Source organism: Schistocerca americana, chromosome 1 (assembly GCF_021461395.2).
Source record: "Schistocerca americana isolate TAMUIC-IGC-003095 chromosome 1, iqSchAmer2.1, whole genome shotgun sequence".
Classification (NCBI taxonomy): domain Eukaryota; kingdom Metazoa; phylum Arthropoda; class Insecta; order Orthoptera; family Acrididae; genus Schistocerca; species Schistocerca americana.
Window position 1 is genome coordinate 1,185,409,603 of NC_060119.1, and position 13,584 is coordinate 1,185,423,186.

At 43.6% G+C, this 13,584-nt stretch overlaps 1 pseudogene; it reads left to right on the forward strand.

The window, feature by feature from the left end:
• Positions 1-5,660: 5,660 nt before the first annotated feature.
• On the forward strand, positions 5,661-5,778 carry LOC124559050 (annotated as a pseudogene).
• Positions 5,779-13,584: the final 7,806 nt, after the last annotated feature.

Sequence of the window (13,584 nt, forward strand, 5' to 3'; positions counted from 1 at the left end):
GGTTTCAAAAAGAAAGAGGAAAGCCTTATGGTAAACGGATCAAGGCTTCCGGTATTGCAGCGAACGACCGTCGCAGGTAGCAAGAGAAGAACCGCACCGGAAATGACCGCAGAGAAGCCCTCGGACGTTGGCGCGGCAGGTACATATAGTCTGCGGCCGCGAGCTCGGCTCCAGTTCACCACAGGCAATGGAGGGTTAAGCTTTGACAATGCTATCCACTCGTGCTGGTGAAATCATTAGATGAAAGTCGGCCGAAGAACCCGAGACAGAAGCCAATAGGCAGTTTATTGAGACATAGTCAACATGGGTTTAGAAAACATCGTTCTTGTGAAACACAACTAGCTTTTTATTCACATAAAGTGATGAGCAGTTTTGACAAGGGATTTCAGATCAGTTCCGTATTTCTGGATTTCCGCAAAGCTTTTGACACTGTACCACACAAGCAGCTTGTAGTGAAATTGCGTCTTTAAGGAATATCGTCTCAGTTATGTGATTGGATTTGTGAGTTCCTGTCAGAGAGGTCACAGTTCGTAGTAATTGGCGGAAAGTCATCAAGCAAAACAGAAGTGGTTTCTGGCGTTCCCCAAGGTAGTATTATAGGCCCTTTGCTGTTCCTTATCTATATATACGATTTGGGACACAAACTGAGCAGCCGTCTTAGGTTATTATCGACTAATAAAGTTATCAGAAGATCAAAACAAATTGCAGAACGATTTAGAAAAGATAGCTGAATGGTGAGAAAATTGACAGTTGACCCTAAATAACAAAAAAGTTTGAGGTCATCCGCGTGAATGTTAAAAGGAATCCATTAAAATTCGGTTACATGATAAATCAGTCAAATCTAAAGGCCGTAAATTCAACTAAATACCTAGGAATTACAGTTACGAACAACTTAATTTGGAAGAAACACATAGAAAATGTTGTGGGGAAGGTTAACCAAACACTGGGTTTTATTGGCAGGACTCTTAGAAAATATAACAGACCTACTAAGGAGACTACCTACACTACTCTTGTCCGTCCTGTTTTAGAATACTGCTGCGCGGTGTGGTATCCTTACCAGATAGGATTGACGGAGTACATCGAAAAAGTTCAAAGAAGGGCAGCACATTATTATCGCGAAATAGGAGAGAGAGTGTCCCTGAAATGATAGAAGATTTTGGATGGACATGATTAGAACAAAGGCGTTTTTCGTTGCGGAGGAACCTTCTCACGAAATTCCAATCACCAACTTTCTCCTCCGAATGTGAAAATATTTTGTTGACACCGACCTACAAAGGGAGAAACGATCACCATGATAAAATAAAGAAAATCAGAGCTCGTGCGAAAAGATATATGTGTTCGTTCTTTCCGCGCGCTTTACGAGATTGGAATAACAGGGAATTCTAATTTCTCCGCCAGGCACTTAAATGTGATTTGCAGAATATCCATGAAGATGTAGATGTAGATGCAGATGCAGGACGGCAAAGTCCCGTGAGGCGCCGCCCGCGCCAGCCTCTTTTACGCGCGGATGAACTCACGGGTAAAGGCTAGTCGCCCATAAAAATGTACAAAACAAAGATGTCTCTGCCACCAGTTACAGACTAGTGAAGCACGTGTACAGTCTCAGAACTATATTTCGCTGTGAGTGGCGAAAAAAGTTCGTGCACGGGAGAGCGGTTACGTGTGCGTGGCACCGGCTTTTTTTAATATCCGTTGAACGAAACTACGCACACAACTGTCACAATTTAGAAAAATTTTAGCATAGAGTGTTCATTAATGTGTCGTTGTCAATCATTCTAATTTCTCCGACAACAGACACAAGTCCGGTCTTATCCGAGATAGTCCCTGCCCGCAATGGACAGCCTCGGATGTGGTCAATGCGAAGACAAATCCGGAGAAAGCCAGACTTGTCACAACTCTAAACCAGTAGGCAATCTTTATCGTCATCCCGGAAACGGCAGAGTCTTTAGTTCCATGTTCTTCATTCACTGACAAGGTTTTGTGATCTGAAAACTATTACAGAATGAAAACTAGTTTATTGTAATCATGTATGATTTTAGAAAATACGTCTTCTCCGACATCCGTCAGTATTCCTAGTCTATAAAATGACCTGTCTGCTAAAATATGATCCCCATAAAACAAACTTTGCCCATCTCGTGTCCCTAGTATGGACGTCGCTTCTTTTAAAAGCAGAAACAGAGGCGACAGCAAGAGTCGATCTGCAGACACCGTCGGCATGTTGTGTAGCTTTATATACACTCCTGGAAATGGAAAAAAGAACACATTGACACCGGTGTGTCAGACCCACCATACTTGCTCCGGACACTGCGAGAGGGCTGTACAAGCAATGATCACACGCACGGCACAGCGGACACACCAGGAACCGCGGTGTTGGCCGTCGAATGGCGCTAGCTGCCCAGCATTTGTGCACCGCCGCCGTCAGTGTCAGCCAGTTTGCCGTGGCATACGGAGCTCCATCGCAGTCTTTAACACTGGTAGCATGCCGCGACAGCGTGGACGTGAACCGTATGTGCAGTTGACGGACTTTGAGCGAGGGCGTATAGTGGGCGTGCGGGAGGCCGGGTGGACGTACCGCCGAATTGCTCAACACGTGGGGCGTGAGGTCTCCACAGTACATCGATGTTGTCGCCAGTGGTCGGCGGAAGGTGCACGTGCCCGTCGACCTGGGACGGACCGCAGCGACGCATGGATGCACGCCAAGACCGTAGGATCCTACGCAGTGCCGTAGGGGACCGCACCGCCACTTCCCAGCAAATTAGGGACACTGTTGCTCCTGGGGTATCGGCGAGGACCATTCGCAACCGTCTCCATGAAGCTGGGCTACGGTCCCGCACACCGTTAGGCCGTCTTCCGCTCACGCCCCAACATCGTGCAGCCCGCCTCCAGTGGTGTCGCGACAGGCGTGAATGGAGGGACGAATGGAGACGTGTCGTCTTCAGCGATGAGAGTCGCTTCTGCCTTGGTGCCAATGATGGTCGTATGCGTGTTTGGCGCCGTGCAGGTGAGCGCCACAATCAGGACTGTATACGACCGAGGCACACAGGGCCAACACCCGGCATCATGGTGTGGGGAGCGATCTCCTACACTGGCCGTACACCACTGGTGATCGTCGAGGGGACACTGAATAGTGCATGGTACATCCAAACCGTCATCGAACCCATCGTTCTACCATTCCTAGACCGGCAAGGGAACTTGCTGTTCCAACAGGACAATGCACGTCCGCATGTATCCCGTGCCACCCAACGTGCTCTAGAAGGTGTAGGTCAACTACCCTGGCCAGCAAGATCTTCGGATCTGTCCCCCATTGAGCATGTTTGGGACTGGATGAAGCGTCGTCTCACGCGGTCTGCACGTCCAGCACGAACGCTGGTCCAACTGAGGCGCCAGGTGGAAATGGCATGGCAAGCCGTTCCACAGGACTACATCCAGCATCTCTACGATCGTCTCCATGGGAGAATAGCAGCCTGCATTGCTGCGAAAGGTGGATATACACTGTACTAGTGCCGACATTGTGCATGCTCTGTTGCCTGTGTCTATGTGCCTGTGGTTCTGTCAGTGTGATCATGTGATGTATCTGACCCCAGGAATGTGTCAATAAAGTTTCCCGTTCCTGGGACAATGAATTCACGGTGTTCTTATTTCAATTTCCAGGAGTGTAGTATTACTGACGCACGGGCTGCACGAGTGTGTCGTCTTTCGCCCCTTTTTGATAGGAGAACGACCACACGTGATTTCTAAAATGAAAATACGCTTATACATATCCTGTCTATCGAAAACTCGCATAGGCATAGTAACTAGCGTGTCGCTGAAAAATTCTTCACACACAGCGAATATGACTCTTTCAAAATGGCTCTGAGGACTATGGGACTTAACTTCTGAGGTCATCAGCCACCTTGAACTTGGAACTACTTAAATCTAACTAACCTAGGGACATCACACACACCCATGCCCTAGGTAGGATTCGAACCTGCGACCGTAGCGGTCGCGCGGTTCCAGACTGAAGCGCCTAGAACCGCTAGGCCACACCGGCCGTCACGACTGTTTCCTAATAATACATAGTTCTTTTGTTGTAGTAAGATGGGTTACCCTTCGCGCCACAATAGGACTCCTATTGAATATGTACAACCACGTAACAGATTATTTTTAGAAAATCAGCCCACTTGCATTGTGGCTATAATGTCCCATTGCTCGATATATTAACGCCACGTATCGTCACGTTATTGTATCATACTATATTAAATTCATGTAGATCGATAATGTTGACCTTTAAAAACATTTGCACACGTGACTTCGCTTCCTACCCTATTTACTGTCAATTTACAGATCGTTTTTGGTAAAATAATTTACAAATCTTCTTAACGACCCTGAAAGATTCTCTTCTTTTTAGTCTTCCATAAAGTGAGAGACCGTTTCGTATTCTCCTTCACTATCTTCTCGAGCTGTTTTCCGCCCCCGGTAGCTGCGTGGTCAGCGGGCAGAATGTCAATGCTAAAGGCCGGGGTTCAATTCCCGGCTGGGTCGGAGATTTTCTCCGCTCAGGGACTGGGTGTTGTGTTTTAATAATCATGATCATTTCATCCCCAATCCCCATCGACGCGCAAGTCACCGAAGTGGCGTCAAATCGAAAGACTTGCATCCGGCGAACGAACATCTCGAGCTATTACTGATGATTTTATATCTTCAGAACAGTCTTCATTATCACTTACCTCCTCATTTTAGCGTCCATTGACCTTACCACCATTGGAGGTTGAAAGAAGCATCGAACGACAGTCCATTATTTGCATCTTCATTTGGAAAGTTGTCTACGATATCTGGAACGAAACTGAAACATACAAATAAGAACGCAAAGAAAAGCCCATACGCTTCCATTTGCATGTGAAATAGCCGGAAAACAATGATTTTAGCCAGTCATGCCTTTACTATCTCTCGCTATTTTACATTCAACAGTGTCAACTTGACCGTCTTTCCATTCAAATCCTGGCAGTGCCACACTGTAGCTCGTGGGTAGCCGTTAAGACGAGGTTACGTTTGTACTTCGCGCTTAGGCCTAAAATCGCAGCAGTGTGGCATAGCGAGTGACGAACAGTCTGTGTGCACGAGAGTAGTCAGCTCGTAACCTGCATACTTTCACAATAAGGCCCACATTCTCAAGCTAGGTCGTTTGTGGAACCCGACATTTATTACATATAAAACATGAAGCCAAGTGGATTATGTTTTGATGAGAGCGCTAATTACGAATAATTTACAGATGTGCCTGAATTTGTATTGATGGGTAGGTAACAGCTGAGAACTCACCCTCAACTCGTTTTCTTCTTCTTCCTGCATAATTTTTATGGGCATAGATTCAATAGATCCCCATAGATGGGAAGCCGTAGTAGTCTAAACTCTTGGAAGGCGACTGTCGGTTCGGCCCACTCTGAGATGAAAAGAAGGGAATACACATGCTGTTATATCTGAAACACGTAAACTGTCTGAGTTTTTTAATGTTCAGACTGATTTTGCCGAACAAACAGAAAATGAACAAAATACGAAAGCTGCGGTTGATTGTAAGGGTGATAGTTATACTACAAGAAGATTCATCAGAGTATGCAACTTTTTCCGATGTAGTAACGTTTTCCACAAGTTATAAAGCAATTAAACAGACGGCAAGTCTTCTCGAAGCCAACGGCCTTGCCGCAGTGGTAACACCGGTTCCCGTCAGATCACCGAAGTTACGCGCTGTCGGGCTGGGCTAGTACTTGGATGGGTGACCATCCGGTCTGCCGTGCGCTGTTGGCAAGCGGGGTGCACTCAGCCCTTGTGAGGCAAACTGAAGAGCTACTTGACTGAGAAGTAGCGGCTCCGGTCTCGGAAACTGACATATGGCCAGGACAATGGTGTGCTGACCACATGCCCCTGCACATCCGCATCCATTGACACGCCCGCCGGTTGGTACCGTTGGGCCTCCATGTTCGGGCTGGAGGAGTAGTCTTCTCAGTTCAGTCATATCGTCTCCAAGCCAAACTGAATTAAAAAGCATAGGAAGTCCTATCGGCCCATAGACCCCGTCTTCAAGAAAAAGAGAAGTCGAAAACATGTTACAGGCTTCTGATGTTACTGCATCTTGTACAAGTGGAACACAAAGCAAAAGTAAAATGTATTCGAACGATATTGCTGAGTGCTCAAGCAACTTTGACAGAGATTATTGGATTATGAAAGGAAGTAGCGAAGTTCAGCATACGAACAGTAGTTTTTTTGTTTTCAATGAAAGTGTATGAGAAGGAAAATAAGCCAAGATTCTGTAGAAAGTCTTTTTCACATACAAACATAAACTAACGAATAAAACTTACATGGGAGATTGATTGTGCCATTCATAAAGCTAACTGCGACTGTTCTGTTTTGTTTGTAAAGTGGCAGATTCTGACAGCTCGGCATGGTTTGCGAAAGATGGATTAGATGACTGGAAGAATGCAAATATTTTGCTGAAGAGACATGAAGCAAGCAGTTCGCACAGAAACGCGATAATTTCCCTGTTAGTTCTAAAAAACAAGGACGCACGTGTCGATTCAAGCCAAACTGAGAGCGAACACAAAAAGTATTGGCGAACACTCTTAGAACGAATTGTTGCAGTTATAAGTCTTTTAGCTGAGCAAGCTCTAACATTTCGAGGTAGTGATGAAATTGTTGGTTCACACTACAGTGGAAATTATTTGGGGTTATTAGAATTACTATCCAAATTTGATGTGTTTCTGGCCCAACATATACGAATTCATGCAATAACGGAAAGGGTCATGCATCATATTTGTCAAAGACAACGTGCGAGGAATTCATTCGGGGTGTACCCATGGTCTAGGGGTAGCGTCTTTGATTCATAATTAAACGTCTTCGGTCCCGAGTTCGATCCCCGCCACTGCCTAAATTTTGATAAACAATCAGAATTGGCGGCCGAAGACTTCCGGCATAAGAAGTCAGCCTCATTCTGCCAACGGCCTTGTCAAAGATGGCGGAGGAGCAGATAGAGGTTCAGGGCACTCTCTTGTCCTAGGGGTGGGAAATTGCCCCTAACGGCGGAAGAATCAGCAATGATGAACGACATGAGGATGCAGAAGGCAATGGAAACCACTGCATTAAAGACACGTAACGTGTATCCACAGGACGTGTGGCCTGTAATTGAAGAAGTGTCATGATGAGCTCTCCATTGACAAAAGATTCCGGAATAGTCCCCCATTCGGATCTCCGGGAGGGGACTGCCAAGGGGGAGGTTACCATGAGAAAAAGGTTGAATAATCTACGAAAGGATAACGTTCTACGAGTCGGGGCGTGGAATGTCAGAAGCTTGAACGTGGTAGGGAAACTAGAAAATCTGAAAAGGAAATGCAAAGGCTCAATCTAGATATAGCAGGGGTCAGTGAAGTGAAGTGGAAGGAAGACAAGGATTTCTGGTCAGATGAGTATCGGGTAATATCAACAGCAGCAGAAAATGGTATAACAGGTGTAGGATTCGTTATGAATGGGAAGGTAGGGCACAGGGTGTGTTACTGTGAACAGTTCAGTGACTGGGTTGTTCTAATCAGAATCGACAGCAGACCAACACCGACAACGATAGTTCAGGTATACATGCCGATGTCGCAAGCTGAAGATGAACAGATAGAGAAAGTGTATGACGATATTGAAGGGGTAATGCAGTATGTAAAGGGGGACGAAAATCTAATAGTCATGGGCGACTGGAATGCAGTTGTAGGGGAAGGAGCAGAAGAAAAGGTTACAGGAGAATATGGGCTTGGGACGAGGAATGAAAGAGGAGAAAGACTAATTGAGTTCTGTAACAAGTTTCAACTAGTAATAGCGAATACCCTGTTCAAGAATCACAAGAGGAGGAGGTATACTTGGAAAAGGCCGGGAGATACGGGAAGATTTCAATTAGATTACATCACGGTCAGACAGCGATTCCGAAATCAGATACTGGATTGTAAGTCGTACCCAGGAGCAGATATAGACTCAGATCACAATATAGTAGTGATGAAGAGTAGGCTGAAGTTCAAGACATTAGTCAGGAAGAATCAATACGCAAAGAAGTGGGACACGGAAGTACTAAGGAATGACGAGATACGTTTGAAGTTCTCTAACGCTATAGATACAGCAATAAGGAATAGCGCAGTAGGCAGTACAGTTGAAGAGGAATGGACATCTCTAAAAAGGGCCATCACAGAAGTTGGGAAGGAAAACATAGGTACAAAGAAGGTAGCTGCGAAGAAACCACGGGTAACAGAAGAAATACTTCAGTTGATTGATGAAACGAGGAAGTACAAACAAGTTCCGAGAAAATCAGGAATACAGAAATACAAGTCGCTGAGGAATGAAATAAATAGGAAGTGCAGGGAAGCTAAGACGAAATGGCTGCAGGAAAAATGTGAAGACATCGAAAAAGATATGATTTTCGGAAGGACAGACTCAGCATTCAGGAAAGTCAAAACAACCTTTGGTGACATTAAAAGCAACGGTGGTAACATTAAGAGTGCAACGGGAATTCCACTGTTAAATGCAGAGTAGAGAGCAGATAGGTGGAAAGAATACATTGAAAGCCTCTATGAGGGTGAAGATTTGTCTGATGTGATAGAAGAAGAAACAGGAGCTGATTTAGAAGAGATAGGGGATCCAGTATTAGAATCATAATTTAAAAGAGCTTTGGAGGACTTACGGTCAAATAAGGCAGAAGGGATAGATAACATTCCAACAGAATTTCTAAAATCATTGGGGGAAGGGACAACAAAACGACCATTCACGTTGGTGTGTAGAATAGATGAGTCTGGCGACATACCATCTGACTTTCGGAAAAGCATCATCCACACAATTCCGAAGACGGCAAGAGCTGACAAGTGCGAGAATTATCGCACAATCAGCTTAACAGCTCATGCATCGAAGCTGCTTACAAGAATAATATACAGAAGAATGGAAAAGAAAATTGAGAATGCGCTAGGTGACGATCAGTTTGGCTTTAGGAAAAGTAAAGGGACGAGATAGGCAATTTTGACGTTACGGCTAATAATGGAAGCAAGGCTAAAGAAAAATCAGGACACTTTCATAGGATTTGTCGACCTGGAAAAAGCGTTCGACAATATAAAATGGTGCAAGCTGTTCGAGATTCTGAAAAAAGTAGGGGTAAGCTATAGGGGGAGACGGGTCATATACAATATGTACAACAAACAAGAGGGAATAATAAGAGTGGACGATCAAGAACGAAGTGCTCGTATTAAGAAGGGTGTAAGACAAGGCTGTAGCCTTTCACCCCTACTCTTCAATCTGTACATCGAGGAAGCAATGATGGAAATAAAAGAAAGGTTCAGGAGTGGAATTAAAATACAAGGTGAAAGGATATCAATGATACGATTCGCTGATGAAATTGCTATCCTGAGTGAAAATGAAGAAGAATTAAATGATCTGCTGAACGGAATGAACAGTCTAATGAGTACACAGTATGGTTTGAGAGTAAATCGGAGAAAGACGAAGGTAATGAGAAGTAGTAGAAATGAGAACAGCGAGAAACTTAACATCAGGATTAATGGTCACGAAGTCAATGAAGTTAAGGAATTCTGCTACCTAGGCAATAAAATAACCAATGACGGACGGAGCAAGGAGGACATCAAAAGCAGACTCGCTATGGCAGAAAAGGCATTTCTGGCCAAGAGAAGTCTACTAATATCAAATACCGGCCTTAATTTGAGGAAGAAATTTCTGAGGATGTACGTCTGGAGTACAGCATTGTATGGTAGTGAAACATGGACTGTGGGAAAACCGGGACAGAAGAGAATCGAAGCATTTGAGATGTGGTGCTATAGAGGAATGTTGAAAATTAGGTGGACTGATAAGGTAAGGAATGAGGAGGTTCTACGCAGAAATCGGAGAGGAAAGGAATATGTGGAAAACACTGATAAGGAGAAGGGACAGGATGATAGGACATCTGCTAAGACATCAGGGAATGACTTCCATGGTACTAGATGGAGCTGTAGAGGGCAAGAACTGTAGAGGAAGACAGAGATTGGAATATGTCAAGCAAATAATTGAGGACGTAGGTTGCAAGTGCTACTCTGAGACGAAGAGGTTAGCACAGGAAAGGAATTCGTGGCGGCCCGCATCAAACCAGTCAGTAGACTGATGACAAAAAAAAAAATTGCATCAGCCATACCGGATCATATTATTTGCCAAATTAAGAGATTCAAATACTATCCAGTCTCATTGGATTCTACTCCTGATATATCTCACGTGGATCAACTTGTTCTGATAGTGTTCTATGTCCTACCATCCGGACCAGTGGAAAGATTTGTGAAGTTTTTGGATATGGTGGGTAGTACTGCTGAAGAACTCTACCAAAGCTTACTTTTTTTTTAAACACAGAATGCCATTATATCAGAGATTGCCATGGGCAAAGCTATGACAATGCCAGTAAAATAAGTGTCAGGTGCATCGGCTTAGCAGCACAAATTAAAAATATAAATAAGTACGCTGAATATGTTCCCTGTTTCTCACATTCGCTAAATTTAGTCGCCAAGTGTGGTGCAGAATGTTGTACAGAATCATCCATTTTCTTTGATTTCCTTGAAAGTTCCTGTACAATTTTTTCTGTTTCTACCTATCGATGAGGTCTTATTTTGAAAGCACTGAAAAATGATAGTACTGGAAAAAAAATGGAAATGATCATATGGCCTCAGCTGTCCGGAGTTCCCAGGCGAACGTTCGGTTGCCAAGTGCATGTCTTATTGAGTGCGACGCTACATTGGGCGACTTGCGTGTCCACAACGGTGATGAAACGATGATGAGGACCGCACAACACCCAGTCCCTGAGGGGAGAAAATCTCCCACCCCAGCCGGAAATCGAACCCGGGCCTCCTTGCGTGGCATGCCAACACGCTGACCGTTCAGCTATTGGGGCGGACGTGATAGTACTAAAATTCCGATTTTGGAAAGGTTATCGGGCACCAGGTGGTCGGCCAGAGCTGATGCTAAAGAGGCACTTTTGTTTAGTTTTCTTATGATCAAACAGGTTTTGAATGACAAATCGACTAATATGCATGAAAAGGCATAGTGTCGCAATCAGGCTTACAGACTGGTTGGAAACTAGAAATAATGTGTCGCATGGAATAGAATCTTAGAATGCTTGCAAGCGACTAGCGTTTCGCTGCAGCTGTCTAATCAAGATCTGATTACCGGATATGCACCTTATAGGTCCTTGTAAGTAGGCTGTTTAGGTTTTTATATTGGTAACGCCACGTAGCGCTCTGTATGAAAATTACTGGCTGTGCTGTGTGCAGTCTTTGGCTGGTTTGCATTGTTGTTGACCATTGTAGTGTTGGGCAGTTGGTTGTTAACAGTGCGTAGCATTGCGCAGTTGGAGGTGAGCCGCCAGCAGTGGTGGATGTGGGGAGAGAAATGGCGGAGTTTTGAAATTTGTAAGACTGGATGTCATGAACTGCTATGTATATTATGACTCTTCAACACTATTAAGGTAAATACATCGTTTGTTCTCTATCAAAATCTTTCATTTGCTAACTATGCCTATCAGTAGTAGTTTGAATCTTTTATTTAGCTGGCAGTAGTGGCCCTCGCTGAATTGCAGTAGTTCGAGTAACGAAGATTTTTGTGAGGTAAGTGATTTGTGAAAGGTATAGGTTAATGTTAGTCAGGGCCATTCTTTGTGGCGATTACTGAAAGTCAGATTGCATTGCGCTAAAAATATTGTGTGTCAATTTAAGCACTGAGGGGACGTTTCATATGGCGACCCTGCCAGGACACCTCACTGGAATCTTCTGATTTTTTCTTGTAGTTTGTGCAATTAGTGCAGCCTTTGTTTATTGCTAGTGTGTAATTGTAGAGAGAATTTCCTTTGTAGTTGTAGTTTCTCATTCTTGTATAGTAAAACAGTTGTGGCAAGCATGTAGATTTGCACCAAGTATTTCACAGCTGTGCTTGCAATTAACGAGATATAATTTTCAGTGCTATGTTAATGTGTTTTCTTATTTTGCTCTACAAATTGTGCTTTTCTGTGTTATCGTGTGAAATATTTGTCAATAATGGCGTGTGAAAAACGTAACACTAGGCTCCAAAGTAAACTGAGAAATAATAGTGACGACGAGCGTAGCTTATCAGCACCATTGTGTAATGAATTAACAGATATTCAAAGGAGTAATTTGGTAATTGTGCATAGGGAAATGGAGCAGGCGGCAAATAATAGCGTAGACAGTGAAACAATTAGAGAACAGGGAAGCATTATCGATCGATCGATCGGCAATAGCTCGCCTCAGGAATCCGAAATGGCAGGACACAACCTCGCAAATACTGTAGATTCAGGTTTTGGGTCCTCACCGTTTTCTCAAATATGTAAAGACACATTTTCTGCTTGTCAAAATGTGAATGTTGCCAGTGTAAATTCACTGCCGAAAAGCACTGAGGAACATGCTTAAGACACCAGTGCATTGTTCTTACAATTAATACAACAAATGGGACAAACGCAGCAAAAGCTTCAAAAGTTAGACACAATGGAACAAAATCTTCAAAAGTTAGACACAATGGAACAAAATCAGAGACAAACACAGCAAAAGCTTCAAAAGTTAGACACAGTGGAACAAAATCTTCGGAAGTTAGACACCACACTTGAACAAACACGTGAAGGTTTAACTACTGAGTTACACAACATTGAATCGAAATGTCAAAAAGTCTGTAATGACGTAAAAACACAAATTTGTGAGCATTTTCAACCTCTTTTTCGCTGCTTGAAAATGCATTACAAAATCACGAAGCAGCCATAAAAGAACTGCAAACTATTTTTCATGAAAATCATGAGACCTTGCAAGCTAAAATTGACTCAGTTGCATCTACCGATTAGGTTACGCAACTTGCAAAAACTCAGGAAAACTTAAAGGACACAGTAGATACTCTGAAAATTGGTTCAGAAAGACACATGGAGGAAATTAGTTCACTATCAGAGAAAGTAGTCGAACTTTCGGATCAGCTAAATAATTTATCTATGAAGGTATATGATAATCTGAATGACACAAAACCGGTAGTCTTTAATGACACAGAAGAGTGCGAAGAAATTAGGAAATTCAAACAAAATCAGAATCAAATTAATATGCAACACCAAAGAGAAATCCGGGAAGTACAAGATCAGCTGACACAGGTAATACAAAAATTACATATTTCAGAGGACACTCGCGCTCCAACACGGGAAGAGGGACTGAGAAATACGGAACAACCACAAAATAATAACACAGGGCATTTCGGAAATTATGAAAGAAATTGGTAAGGTGCACCGAATTTTGAGATGGAACTGCCGACACGACGTAACAATGACCGATATGCTACTCGCCGACACGATGATTTTGACTATAAGCTGTTTATTACTACACGTAAATTCAAAACATTTAAGAATTCTGGCAACGACATTCATCCACAAGCGTGGCTCCATCAATTCTCTCATTGTTTTCCTCCCAACTGGTCATTGGAGAACAGGTAGAATTTATTTGTGGCTACTTAGAGAATGAACCAGCTGAAAGAATGCGATCGGTCATTCACAATTGTCACAGTGAAGGAGAATTTTATCATGCCTTCCTC